The 12,230-nt window shown below is 44.6% G+C and overlaps 1 long non-coding RNA gene across 1 annotated transcript; it reads left to right on the top strand.

The window, feature by feature from the left end:
- Window positions 1-384: 384 nt before the first annotated feature.
- On the top strand, window positions 385-11,167 carry LOC130842553 (uncharacterized). The gene is made up of 5 exons (XR_009050469.1): window positions 385-512; window positions 2,749-2,939; window positions 4,297-4,390; window positions 4,780-4,861; window positions 5,449-11,167. It is a non-coding gene; the product is annotated as an uncharacterized LOC130842553 (long non-coding RNA).
- Window positions 11,168-12,230: the final 1,063 nt, after the last annotated feature.

The following is a 12,230-nucleotide window of genomic DNA, read 5'->3' as shown; positions in this document are numbered from 1 at the left end:
GCATCTCTGCACTGATGTGTCCCATGTCCATTTCTACTAGTAAAGAACTCACATTTTGCCTGGAAGGAGTAAAGCTTGGAAGGCTTCCTGGAGGGGGATGTAATTTTTATAGGTCTGGGGAAACTGGATGAGCAAGCTTTCCAAAGTCTGAGATGACAGGAAACAGAGGAAAAGACATGTGCAAAGGCCCAAGAAGTAGAGCTAGGCACTGAGGGATGGACATAGATGTAGAAAGAGATAAGGATATGAGCAGAGATTTCAGGAATTCAGCTGGGCCTTGGGCAATGGACAGCGCCCTCGAGCCGACCTGAAAGCAATGGACAATCTCCTCGTCAATCACCGCAGGCCCACCAATGACGATGCGCGGAGGCGGGGCCATGGAAAGGACGGCGAAGTAGCCCTCGCGCAGGACCAAGCTCGTGCCCACCTGGATGGTACAGCGCGGCTTCCGTGGACCGTTCCCCTCAGTGACGAGAGAACATGGCGGCTCCCTGTCCGGAGATGTCAGAAGTGTAAGTTTCATTTCTTTACCTCGTATTTGGCTGTCTGCAGTGGGCTTTGGAGAGTGGGGGAGGTGGTGTGTCCTAATATACGTGGACAGACGTGTCCCACGGGTTTCTGGAGGGACGGCCGAGGGGGTCTCTGAGGCGCGTCCGGGTGCGGTGCTGTGCGTTATGCGTTATGTAAAAACAGGATGAAAGTGTCAGAACATTTTCTTTGTTTAAATGTGGGTCTCAGCCCCGCCCCCGCATTTGTGCTCTTAATGTTTCGTGGTGTTTGCGGCTTATAGTGAGGAAAGGGCTGGTGCGGTTGGCTGAGTAGGTGAGGGCCCGGGACAGCACAGGGGCCATTAGCCGACAGCAAGCTGATTTTGCCTTTTATTGTACGGTGTTTTGGGGTGGATATATCGTCGCCGGGTATTTGTTCAAATGTTGATCTTGGCAGTTTTCTTGAGATTTCTTAGCAGTGACGGGACTTCAGTTATTTTTGACGTGAAACGAGAAAGTAAGGGTCTGAGGGAGCACGTGTGCTGTTATGACAGCTGACGGCCCTTGGCTGCCTTTGTGTTTTGTGTTTCATTTAACAACGCAGCTTTAAGTTTAATATCATTTTTTGGTTAAATTTCGGAATGGTTTTCTTCACATGTTGCCTTAAAAAGGAACAAAAATCCTGAGAATGTCGATGTGAACATGTGTAAGCAGATGGCTCGGTCGGCTGGGGCTTCTTGTTCACTGACCCTGGGAATTGTCTTCAGTCACCGTGGAAGGCTCTTTTGCATTTTATGTGTGTTTAATATCATTGTATTCAACCAAGAGCGACCCAGGTGCTTTTCGTTGCCTTTTCCATAAAAGAATGTGTTATTTGCAATTTTCGAAGGGGAAAAATAGCAGTGTGATTGGCAAGACCTTGCTGCTTTCAGTTCCTGAAGGGACTCACGCCCACAGGGATCCGATTTCCTGTTTCAGTCTTTATTTTTAACCTGTTTTCGTCTTAATATAAACACCAAAACACCGTACAGTAAAAGGCAAAATCAGCTCGCTGGCGGCTGTTTATTTTTTTATGACATTGCTGTTATTTGAATTCAATTTTTATTTTGGCAGTGTTTCATGAATATTCTTCAAATGAAAGTATTTTCAGTGTGCACTTTTGGAAATGAATTGTCCGGCTGGGAACTTGAAAGTTTTACGAATTCTGTGAATGCCTCTTGGCTGTTATTGTCAGCCAAGACTGGACTACGTTTTGCATTTAATTTGACACATTCCTCCTCATGCATTCAACTAAAGTTTGGTCCTGGCGCTCCTAATAAATTTTCTTTAAATGGTTTGGTGTAAATTTCAATGTGCAGAGGAGAATTTAACGTCTGATTGAGTGCCTGTAAGTTTATAATATAATTGCGTGTTTGACATAATATATTTTGTTAAATTCTGGTCGTGTTCTCCATCAAGTTTCCTAAAAGTAAACGTTTTAGGCAGTCTCGATTTACAATGCGGAACAGTCAGTCGGCTGAGGCCTTGACGTTTTACGACAGTGAATGCTCTTAACCGTATGTCAATGTCCACCGTTAACGCAGTTCGGGACTTTGTTTTACAGAAGAATTGTATTTGGTATCATTTTATGGTATTAAATATGGGCCCTGCCCTTCTAATAAGTTTTGTGTTAAAAATTTTCACGTTATATTCAATTTACAAATGAGGAAGATGTTCTGTCTCTGCGGTCCTTGCTTTACGACAGTTAATGACTTCAAGCGGCCGGTAGCCTAACATTTCATTTTTTTACCATTAAAATGGTTTAATATCATCACATCTGTCTAACAACTAGTTTTTGTGCATCTTATTGCATAAGAGCTACTAAAAATGGAGAAAGTTTCGTTTTCAATGTAAACAATATACACATTGACCGTCTGGCTTTGAGCGTCTGTTGTTTTACGACAGTGAATTCCCGGAAGTGCCGGTCATGGGCCGCCGCTTGAAGTCATTTGGGTTGTGCTGGGTTTCATTTCTCGAAATAATTGCATGTTGGATATCATGTTAGTCAGTTCAGTTCTTCCACTAGTCTTTTCATGCATTTCTTTTGAAAACCGTGGAGCATTTTCGGTTTACATGTAAGAAAATTCACTGCCAGACTGAGTTTTCTAGGAGTGAATGGCCCTTGCAGGTCATCGTGCATACTTTTGAATGTTATTTTAGAACTGTAATTGTGCATTTAATATATTATTTCTTTAAATGTTGGCTTGGTTCTCCTTCCCAGGTGTTCTCCCACAGAAGAAATTATTTGTGTGGTTTCTTAGAAACAAGGTACTTATGACAGTTTACGGCCTGACCAGTCTGACCCAGGACAGTTCCTGTCCTCCTTGTTTGAGGTCTTGGGCCAAACAGGACATGCTACAACGCCCCTACTCCCCCACCGTCGCAGAGGGTGCTGTCTTTGCCTCTTTGTCCGTAAGTGCTGCCTGTGCCTTAATGCCGCAACTGCTAGCATGTTGGTTTAAGAAATAGGCAGTGTCTGCCTGTTTATACTCTTGCCTCGGTCGTGTGATACCTATTGTGTATTCAAGGGGAGAGTTAAAGGATAACTGTTGCTTTGCTCAAAACCCTGAGGACTCCAGTCACTGAGAGTAACTCTGATATTTGGTGTTAAGTAAAACAGTTACTTCTTTTTGAGAATGGTAATGGTTAAATTTGCTTATTAGCCTTTTTGCTGGTTGACTCTTGATTTTGATTTCAGTTATGTAGATTATTGCATGTAGAAATGATTTAATGATTCTTATATTGGTGGAACATTGATGGTCTCTAAATCCATACTTTGATTACGTTTAGAAACGTGGAGGATTCGTTGCTGGTATTTGGGGCTTCCTGTGTCATTGGTACTGGCAGGAATGCAGATTTCAGGAACTTGCACACTAACTAGCCTCACTGATCCTGACTTTTCAGTCAGAGGCCTAGAACTTGAAGAGTATCTAAGTATGGAATGAATGTGCTTTTACTAGATGCCCATTGCCCATAGTATCCTACGGGCATATTTGCAAATTAAGAGCAAATTCCCCATTATATCCATTACCAAATGTTATTTTTTCAGTTGTTTTCTCCTCAAAGACCTGTATTCAGTGTCAAGTGTTAGTAACATTGTGTAATTTTTAAAAATTCTTCATGAATTTGTTCTGAATTAAATTCGCTTATTTCTAGTTTTATCAACTTTTGAACTTAATATGTTACCAATTACTGAAACTACTATAACAATACCACAGTTGTGTAATGTGCACTTCATGGTCTATGAAGTGGAACACAAACCCCATTTGAATGATTTATTACCCATATTCTTGCATAGTATATAAAATGTCAGTAATTGGTAACAAAGTGAGAACACAACCCATTCCAAAGGTTTTTTACCCATAATTTTGTATGAGTCAGTTGCTTTATTACTGAAAAGAAAAAGTGGAGTTCTGAGTCTCCCCTTCTAGCAAATAACTGGCAATACTTTTCAACGTAATATTTAATAATTCCCCTATATTTTGAAGGGGCAATCAGGTTTCCGTGAAGCAGCAGTCTTATCTTGTGATTTGATTCCTGTAGTTTCTGTCTGACCACTCTTTTGGCCTGCCTCATGCAGGCTGCATGACTGGGTACTCTGCCCCAACCAGCCATTTTCAGAAATTCTTCTGGAGGAGGGAAAGGGGACGTTTGCCCCAGCCACTCATCTTATGAGTTTCCAAGTTACCTAAGTTTCCTGCAGTTGTGTTAGGCTCTCTACGCATTAGCAAGTCTCCTTGTAGATTTGTACAATCACCATTTCCTTCAGGACCTGTGATGGAAAAGTCTCGTACTGGTCAGCCTCTGGGCCTGTAAAGAGAAGAGAGTGGACCTGGAACCAACTGTCCGGACCTGCCAGACAAGTAAGAGCAACCTTATGTTATATGGGGCCACAGATGCTGGGCGGAGGGTAGCACCCATCCTCTGTCAGCTGTAATGTTATTTAAGATGGTGTTGAAATGCCTTCCCTGAGTCTTTAAGATAGGAACTTCCAACAATGTCAGGGTCACTCCCTGGGCACGGCTTATTAACTCCGTGGTTCAGACACTGTGTCTGTAATTAGTGTCTTTAACTAGTCGGTGGCATCTTTTTCCAGTCATTATCCGTGTTCCTCTGTTCACTGTGGGTGCCACTGTTACAGACACGTTGAATGTATTAGAATGTCAGATTTCCGAAGAGCCTGATCTTGACATTTTCACATCAAAGTTTTGATCTGTCTTTTTCTCCTTTCGGAAAACCCTTGTAATACCAGGCAGAAGCAGGATGGACTGGATGGGATTATGAAAAACAAACTTCAGGAATCCAGGGATTGTGGGAGTGCTGCTTTTCTTCAGGTAGGAGAACATGGATTTGAATGTAATTTAAAGCCAGCTCTGTTTAGGAAAGGGGAGAAAGATGAGACCTGTACACCAGGTGGGTGCCAGAGAATGATAGTCTGCCAGTCTACCCCCACTACGGGTGGGTGGGCATTTCTTTTGCAGTGGCCCTAGAGGCATAGGCTAAGAATTCAAGTAATATGCAGGTCAATACTTTGTTAAATATTTACCTTCCCATGCTTTGTAGGGCTTTTTTTTCCCTTGCAGATGTTGCTGAGACAATACATTGTGTTTCATTCACAATAAATTTCTAGTGTCTGAGTCTGACTCTTTCTTACTCTCACCTTTGAGCCTCAATTTCCACATTTGCAAAATGGGAATCACACCTCGCTCTCAGGGATATTGTAAGAATCAAGTGTGGTGATCTTTGTAAAGTGCTCAGCACACAGGAGGTAGAATTAGTACACCATTTCCAGAATCCATATATTGGAGCAGAATATTGTGGCTTGGTTTAGCTCTTCTCCTTACCTGTCCAGACCCCACTTCCACTTCATTTCTTTAGATTTTTGTCATAATTTCAACCAAATGTTTGTTTCCTTTCACAGGGCCAGCTAATTTCCTCAGATACTGCTGAGCTTCTCTTTGAAAACCAGCCTCTTTAATCCTGCTGTGATGCCAAGAGGTAGCCTGGCAACTCAGACCTTGCCTTGCTCTGAGCCACTTCCTTTTCAGGCCAACTGTGATGCCTTACGTCAAAGCTGATATGGTTCAGCACCAAGTTTGGGCACCAAGAGGGTGCTTGTTAACTGGCAGTGCCAGAAAGGTCTCCTGTCTTTCCTTGTCTGTGTAAAGTCACTTCTTTCCTGGGCAGTGGTTAATTTGTTGAACATCAGGGGAAGAGTTTTGACAGTTGGGGTCGGGGGAAAGTGCTAAATATAAGTATGAACTCTTCTGAGGTGCTCTCAAAGACACTTCTCAACTCTAGCTTCATAGACACATCTGGTTCCTCTATAGCTCTATTAGCACAGGTTTTATCCAGAAGGTGGCATCACAGAACCGGAATTTCACTCACCAGAGGTTAAACGAAAGGCCTCAGATTACTGTTCTAGGCTTCTCCTGTGGCCTAGGACAGTAATCTGAGGGAGTCTTCTGAGAGGCACCTGCTGACGTTGACATTTCAGAGACTTTTTATTTATCCCTGTAATTGGTTAAATTACTTTAAAGCTGTGAAAGATAGGGGTCATGAGGGTTTCCTGCCCGGTGAAAACCTGAAGCGTGAGATACTTAGAAAAACCTGTACCCAAACCCATTTTCCTCCACCAAGTGACAGGACTGTGACCAAAACTGGCTTATGTGCTAGTCGAAAACAGTTGTGAAACTTAACAATAACTGTGATGCCTTCTTCCCTTTCCACACACACTTGTGCCCACTGCCCATCAGAGTCATCTTGGGTGACTTCATTGGAGGGAGGGGTCAGGAAGACCCAAATGGATGGTTTAATAGGTAAATCAGCTGAGTATTGGCACTTAAAAATGTCACAAGGTTGAGGATTCCAAAAGAGTGACTCTCTGACTGGTGACATTCTCAAAATCAGGACTCTCAAGGAAAGAGAAGGTCATCCTCCTCTGAGTTTGAGAGGGAATCTGGCTTGCTGATTCTTTCCCAGGAGTTCATTTCCAGGCCAGCCCTGTCTCTTAGCCTCATGAGACAGGTACTCAGTGCATGTCTACTCACTGGTAGGAATGTTAATGTTCTATAAATTCTTGTTGTAACGTGTTCCTCTGGATATATATCTCAAGTGGGATTGCTGGATTAGATGACAGTTCTATTTTTAATTTTTTGAGGGACTTCCGTACTGTTTTCCATAGTGGCCATACCAATTTACATGAGAGAACTCATCTTGAACTGAATGGATTTCATGACTGGTTCTCCGGTCACTTCTGATTGTCTGTTCTTTTGAGGAGAAGAGCTATAGAGATTGGGGGCTCAAAGCGGGAAGGACTTCCCTGATCAGGAAAAATGGAATGACTGACTAGATATGGTCCTTCCTTGGGGTGCCAGAAGCCTGTGGGCAGGGGGCTGGGAAGAGTGACCCTCTGCAGAGCTGCTCTCAGAGCAGGAGGAAAGTGCAGGCAGGAGGACATGGGCCCTCGGTGTGAAAGGTGCATTGCACTTTGTGTGTTCAGGAGTGTCTCCGACCCACTTCTCAATCCCTGGTGCTGCCTGGGATCGGCATAGCATGGGGACCGAAGATAACAGTGCACATCAGTGAGTGTGACATGAGAGTAGATTACCTTCTGGCAAAGGTGAGACTTTTTTGATGGGGTTGTTCCCGAGTTTCCAGCATTCATGAGAACGTTCCACTTCACTTTAGGGAAGTGCTTGTATTCCTGCTTCATTCTGTGAGCTGCCTCAGGCTGTGAAAAGTGGCTCTGGAAAGGTGCCCTTTCCCCCTCCTCTGCTGTGGCCTGAACAGTAATCTGAGGGAGTCTCCCGGGAGGCACCTGCTGATGTTGAATTCTTCTGGTGAATAATCGCACTACTTGAGTTTGCCACTCTGCTTTTCCTGCTGAGAGTGAGCTGTGTTCCACAGAGAGGCTAGTGAACGTGAGCTTCTGTTGCTGGTAGGTGTTTCTGATGTCCCGGCCAGACACTTCTTCCTTCTGCTCTCCCCCGGCTCAGATGCCTCGCCAACTCCTAAAGAAAGTGCGTACTGGCAATGGCGGCATCCGGGGCGTGGGAAATGTTGGGTCCTGGGCAGAAGTTGGCCGTGGCCTGTGGTCAGGCTTCTGTGCCCCTCTGCAGAGCAAGGGCGTGTTGGGAACCCTGGGGAATCCCGACTCTGTGTGAGGGAACGTGGTTGGGGTTTTATGCCTGGCTTTCCACGGTGGCTTCCAGCACGCTTCTGCTGAGCACACTCTGCACGTTGGTTGGAAGAAAGAGGTCACGTGGGTCCTGTCAATGATCCCTATATGAAGCCGGGGCCGTTCGGATCCTCCGGGGCAGGTGCACATGAGCCTGCGTGTCCAGGAACCTGCCGGGTGAGGTGTCCAGGCTGGAGGATGAAGCCCTCCTATTCCCCTTGGTGAAGAGGGCCTACAGCCCCAGGCAGTAGCTGTCCCTTCCCCTGTCTATCTGCTGGAAAGCGTTGCTGCTTGGTGGTCTGGCCTCTCACCATGTTTGTCTTCCTCTTTGTGGGGGGGGTGGTGACATTGTCTCAAGGGCACCTTGTCTACGAGCCCTCTCACGGAAGAGGGTGTTTTCCACATGGCAGTGCGTAGGGGGGATTATGCATCGTGCGTGGTGCTGGCCTACTGGAGGGGGAGAGGATAGGGGTGTTGAGTTTGGGAGAAGGGGGGTGCTGTGGTTTCCCCATCTCAGGCTTTTGCTTTCTCTTCAGTAGCGAAGTCTCTTCCCAGAGGGCATACGAGGAGGCTCTGAGAATATAAGGAAACATTGAGTGGGGAGGACCAGGGGCTTTGGTGTGAGAATTGTGGTGGACGTGGTGGGTTCAGGGGATGGCTCCCGTCCCCTTGCCCCATTCCCTCACACTACCTTTGGGTGGCCATGGCTGTGTCATAGGAGATAGCAAAGCACAGGACGGTGTGAAGTGAGAAATGTCTCAGTGTGTGAAGCTGCGACCTTAATATTGGGAGCAGGTCCTCAGATTTCATTTTGCCAACGAACTGTGGGCCTCTCTGCCCGGAGAAAGTATTGGTGTCTCTGCCGATTCCTGTGCACTGCAGGTGCTTATGTTGATGTTTTTTTCTCCCCAGGTGTCTTCCTCTCTCCTGTAGTTATGGGCTCTTGGGCACTGCTAATGTGTTCATTTCATGTTCTATGAGCGTATAGCTGAGTTTCTGGTTTCAGCTGCCCAAGTTGTTCTCTCTTTACCTAGTTCTCACCCATTGCACAGATTTTTGCTGCCAGGTCCTTGAAGGAACATTCTTGGGTTGTCAAATTACCAAGAGGCTTATTTAACTTAAAAAAAAAAGAGATTAGCATACATTGCAAAGAGGCAGAGAAAGAACTGACAAGTTTTCCAAAGTAAATGTTCTGAGAAAAGGGAAGAGAGAGGTCTTTTCCCTTTGTTCAACACCGACAATTTAACTTTTCTTTTTTTAGTTCCCCTTACAACATGCTCCCATGAGATACCAGGTCCCCTGGGTGTCTGCGCCCTCCCCCCAGATGGTGATTCCAGAGTCCTGGCCAAAGTCAGGCCTGTGCAGAGAACTTCCTCAAGAGGAACTTGTGCAGATAGCACCTGAAGGAGAAAGTAAAAAGTATGAGTGATTGCTTATCCTCTAGCCTGTGTTTACCCATTCCTATTTCCTCAGGGGGCGTTCTCTGATCAATAGGACCAATTGGCATGAGGATTAAAACTACAGACCTTGTTTAGAGGTGTTGTAAATTGCTATGCCGATGTCAGCGGTCTGTTGGCAAGTGAGCTGGACTTCCTTTAGCATGCTCCCTTTCTTGAGTGCTCTGGAAGAGCAGAAATTTGATCTCCAGTTGTCAGAGGTTTGATCTTTGTGGCTTCTGGTGCACAGAACCTGCTAGAATTCTTGGTAGAAGTTGTGGGCTCAGATCCTGCGTTATGGATATTTAGTGTGCGGCCCTGTCCGAAAGAGTGGAAAGAATGTGCCAAATATGTGCACTCCTGTACAATTTGAATGATCCCTTCATCCCTCTGGATTTGAAGTTGCCCTCTCAGCCCATTGTGCTGACTCCAGAAGCACAGCAAATGGATTATTGAGTGTCACAGCCAGGCCACCTCATAGTTTAGATTTGGGTTAGCCTTCTGAGCTTCCCTTGCCTCTTCTTATTCACGTGCAGGCCTGCTGTACTGCTTCATATCAGCTTTGGAAAAGAACAGCAGTGGGTCTGGTTTAGTGAATCCTAAGGAGATGCACTGCTTTGCTCAATCTCCCCCATCAGTCCGACACAGCAGCCTTCCAGAATGCTGAAAGGCCTGTTGTAGACTCTACTCTAGTGACCGTAGCCTGTGCAGTCAGGGTACTGAGCTGCAGCATGTAGGATATAGTTAAAGCCAGGATCCAAGCACCTGTGCATCTCCTTCAGAGCTCAGAATTGAGGTATTATATACTGAAAAATGTGCTAAGAGAGTAGATCTTAGTCTGTCTTCTGTCATAGTCTTATTATAAACAAATAATAATAATTAATGAGGGTGGAATGAAATTTCGGAGGGGATGGGGATGTTAATGGTATAGATTGTGGAGATGGTTTATGGATGTATACTTATCTCCAAACTCATTAAGTTGTATATGTTAAATATGTATAGCTTTTTGTATGTCAATCATACCTTCATACCTCAATACAGTGGTTTTAAAATAATAATAATAAAAAGGCCCTTCCAGGGTTACAGATGAGTGCTCTCCCTCAAGTGATTTTAGATTTTATTTAATTTATTATTATTATTTTTTGGCCACACCATGTGGCATGCGGGATCTTAGTTCGCTGACCAGGGATTGAACTCATGCTCCCTGTAGTGGAAGCACCGAGTCTTAACCACTGGACCTCCAGGCAAGTCCTCTAGATTTTAGAAATGAAGGGGACGAATGCTTCTACGCGAGGAAATGGGTAATGCCACGTACTGCTTCTGTATCATTGTTTTGCCTTGGTTTTTCTGCACATATGTAGCATTTGCATTGGCGGTGTATAAGGTTAACCTTTAGTCCATAGCATTTTGAATTTCATAGAATTACAGCAATTGTACAGAAGCCATGAACTTCACCTGGAGGACTTCGGCTCAAGGAGTGGCCCTGTGACATCAGCTACTTGTCATTTGACCAGAAGTTGACTTTGGGGTACTGTGCCTTTGGGAATGGCTTGGACTTCGGGTTGTTTTCATTTTTTATAATATGTGCTTTTGTGCTTACTCAAGAAATCTTTAAAAATATTTTACATATGGGGACATGTCAAAGTGTGTATGTACTGTATCTGTATTTCATAGGATGAAAGGCAGTGTCTCAGGCTGATTGGTCTGTCTAGCAGGCCCCTTTTCTCTGAGACCTTCTCACAACCTTCTCTTTTCAGTGTGACTGCGTTCCCTGGCCATAGCTACTTGGTTTGATACTTTTCATCTTATCCTAGTTGAGCCAGTCATACTTTTGTTATATTTAGAGTTTGGGACTAGACCCCAAGAATGAGTGATAGCCTGCAAAGGCTCATTAAGAACCTTTCACTGCAGAGAATGTAAAAAGATATACTGTTGAGTTTCCCTGAGCTAGCCTCATTTCTGTGTCTCTAAAATGTATTTGTTGCTTGTTTTTTGCGTTTTATAAAATACTTGTGTTCTTCCAATAAAATTCATTTGTTTCAGAAGATCTCACTTGTAGATTTTTATTGTTCACAATGAACACCAGCATGATCAAAGAAGCTGTGGCTCTGTCATGTGCATTGTTGCCTGAACCAGGGGAGAGCTCTAAGCTATAGCATCTGATGCATTAAGAATGGGAGCTGGTGGCAGGGGAATGGGGTTTCCAGGTCATGGTAGAAATTCCCCCCCCTTTGTTAAGCTCTCCCCTCTGTTTAGGGGAAGTATGTCCCTAAAGGTAATAGATAATCTGATGCCTCCCTGTGAGACTTGATCCTTCTAGCCACTTCATGAAGGCCATAAATGCATATTTGGGGATGGTGGAGGAATCTTTTGATACTCCCAAGGGTAAGGCAGAGGTAGAGGGACCAGCATGGTTGTACAGAAGATCAGTTAAGAAGTCAGTAGGACCAAAACTAGAAGCAGCAAGCACACAATTAATTCCTGATGAAGCCTGCATTAGAATCTTGGTCCCTTGTGTCTGAGGCATCTTTCATTACATCACACCGCTAGGTCTTATAAAGGCTTTGTAACAGCAGAATTATATTAGTTAAGTGGGTAGAAGAATGGGGGGGGGGCATTGTTTGTTCTTTAAACATATCAATACAGTTTCCAGTTCTAACGCTAGAATTAGACATTCAATTAACTAAAATCGCATGTCTTCTCTATAGCTTGCCATGGTTTAATCATTTCGGCAAATAGCCTTATCATTGTGGTCATTAAAATCCCTGCCCTCCTCCCAAGGGAAAGGAGAACAAGACTGGCAGACTGTTCTGCCTGTAGATGTGCTGGGTGGTTGTGTACGTTTCTTTTCCTGGGATTTCATAAATATCTCGGGCTGAAGGTTTCAGCAACTCAGTTCTTGCCATCCAGTCTAGAGGGCCCCAAGCTGCAATGTCTCGTTTCCTGCCTGAGATGTTCATCAGTATGCAGAGTTCAAACCACTTCTCTTTTTTCCCATTTGCAGCCGGAACTTTGTATCCCTTTTATTATCCTCTCATGTTACAGAATGAGTCTCACATAAAGCTGTGAGCCATCTCCCACTGGCCC

The sequence above is a fragment of the Hippopotamus amphibius genome, chromosome X (genome assembly GCF_030028045.1).
Source record: "Hippopotamus amphibius kiboko isolate mHipAmp2 chromosome X, mHipAmp2.hap2, whole genome shotgun sequence".
In the NCBI taxonomy this organism is placed as follows: domain Eukaryota; kingdom Metazoa; phylum Chordata; class Mammalia; order Artiodactyla; family Hippopotamidae; genus Hippopotamus; species Hippopotamus amphibius.
Note: the sequence above shows the minus strand (reverse complement) of the source record. Positions and strands in the feature narration are given on the sequence as shown.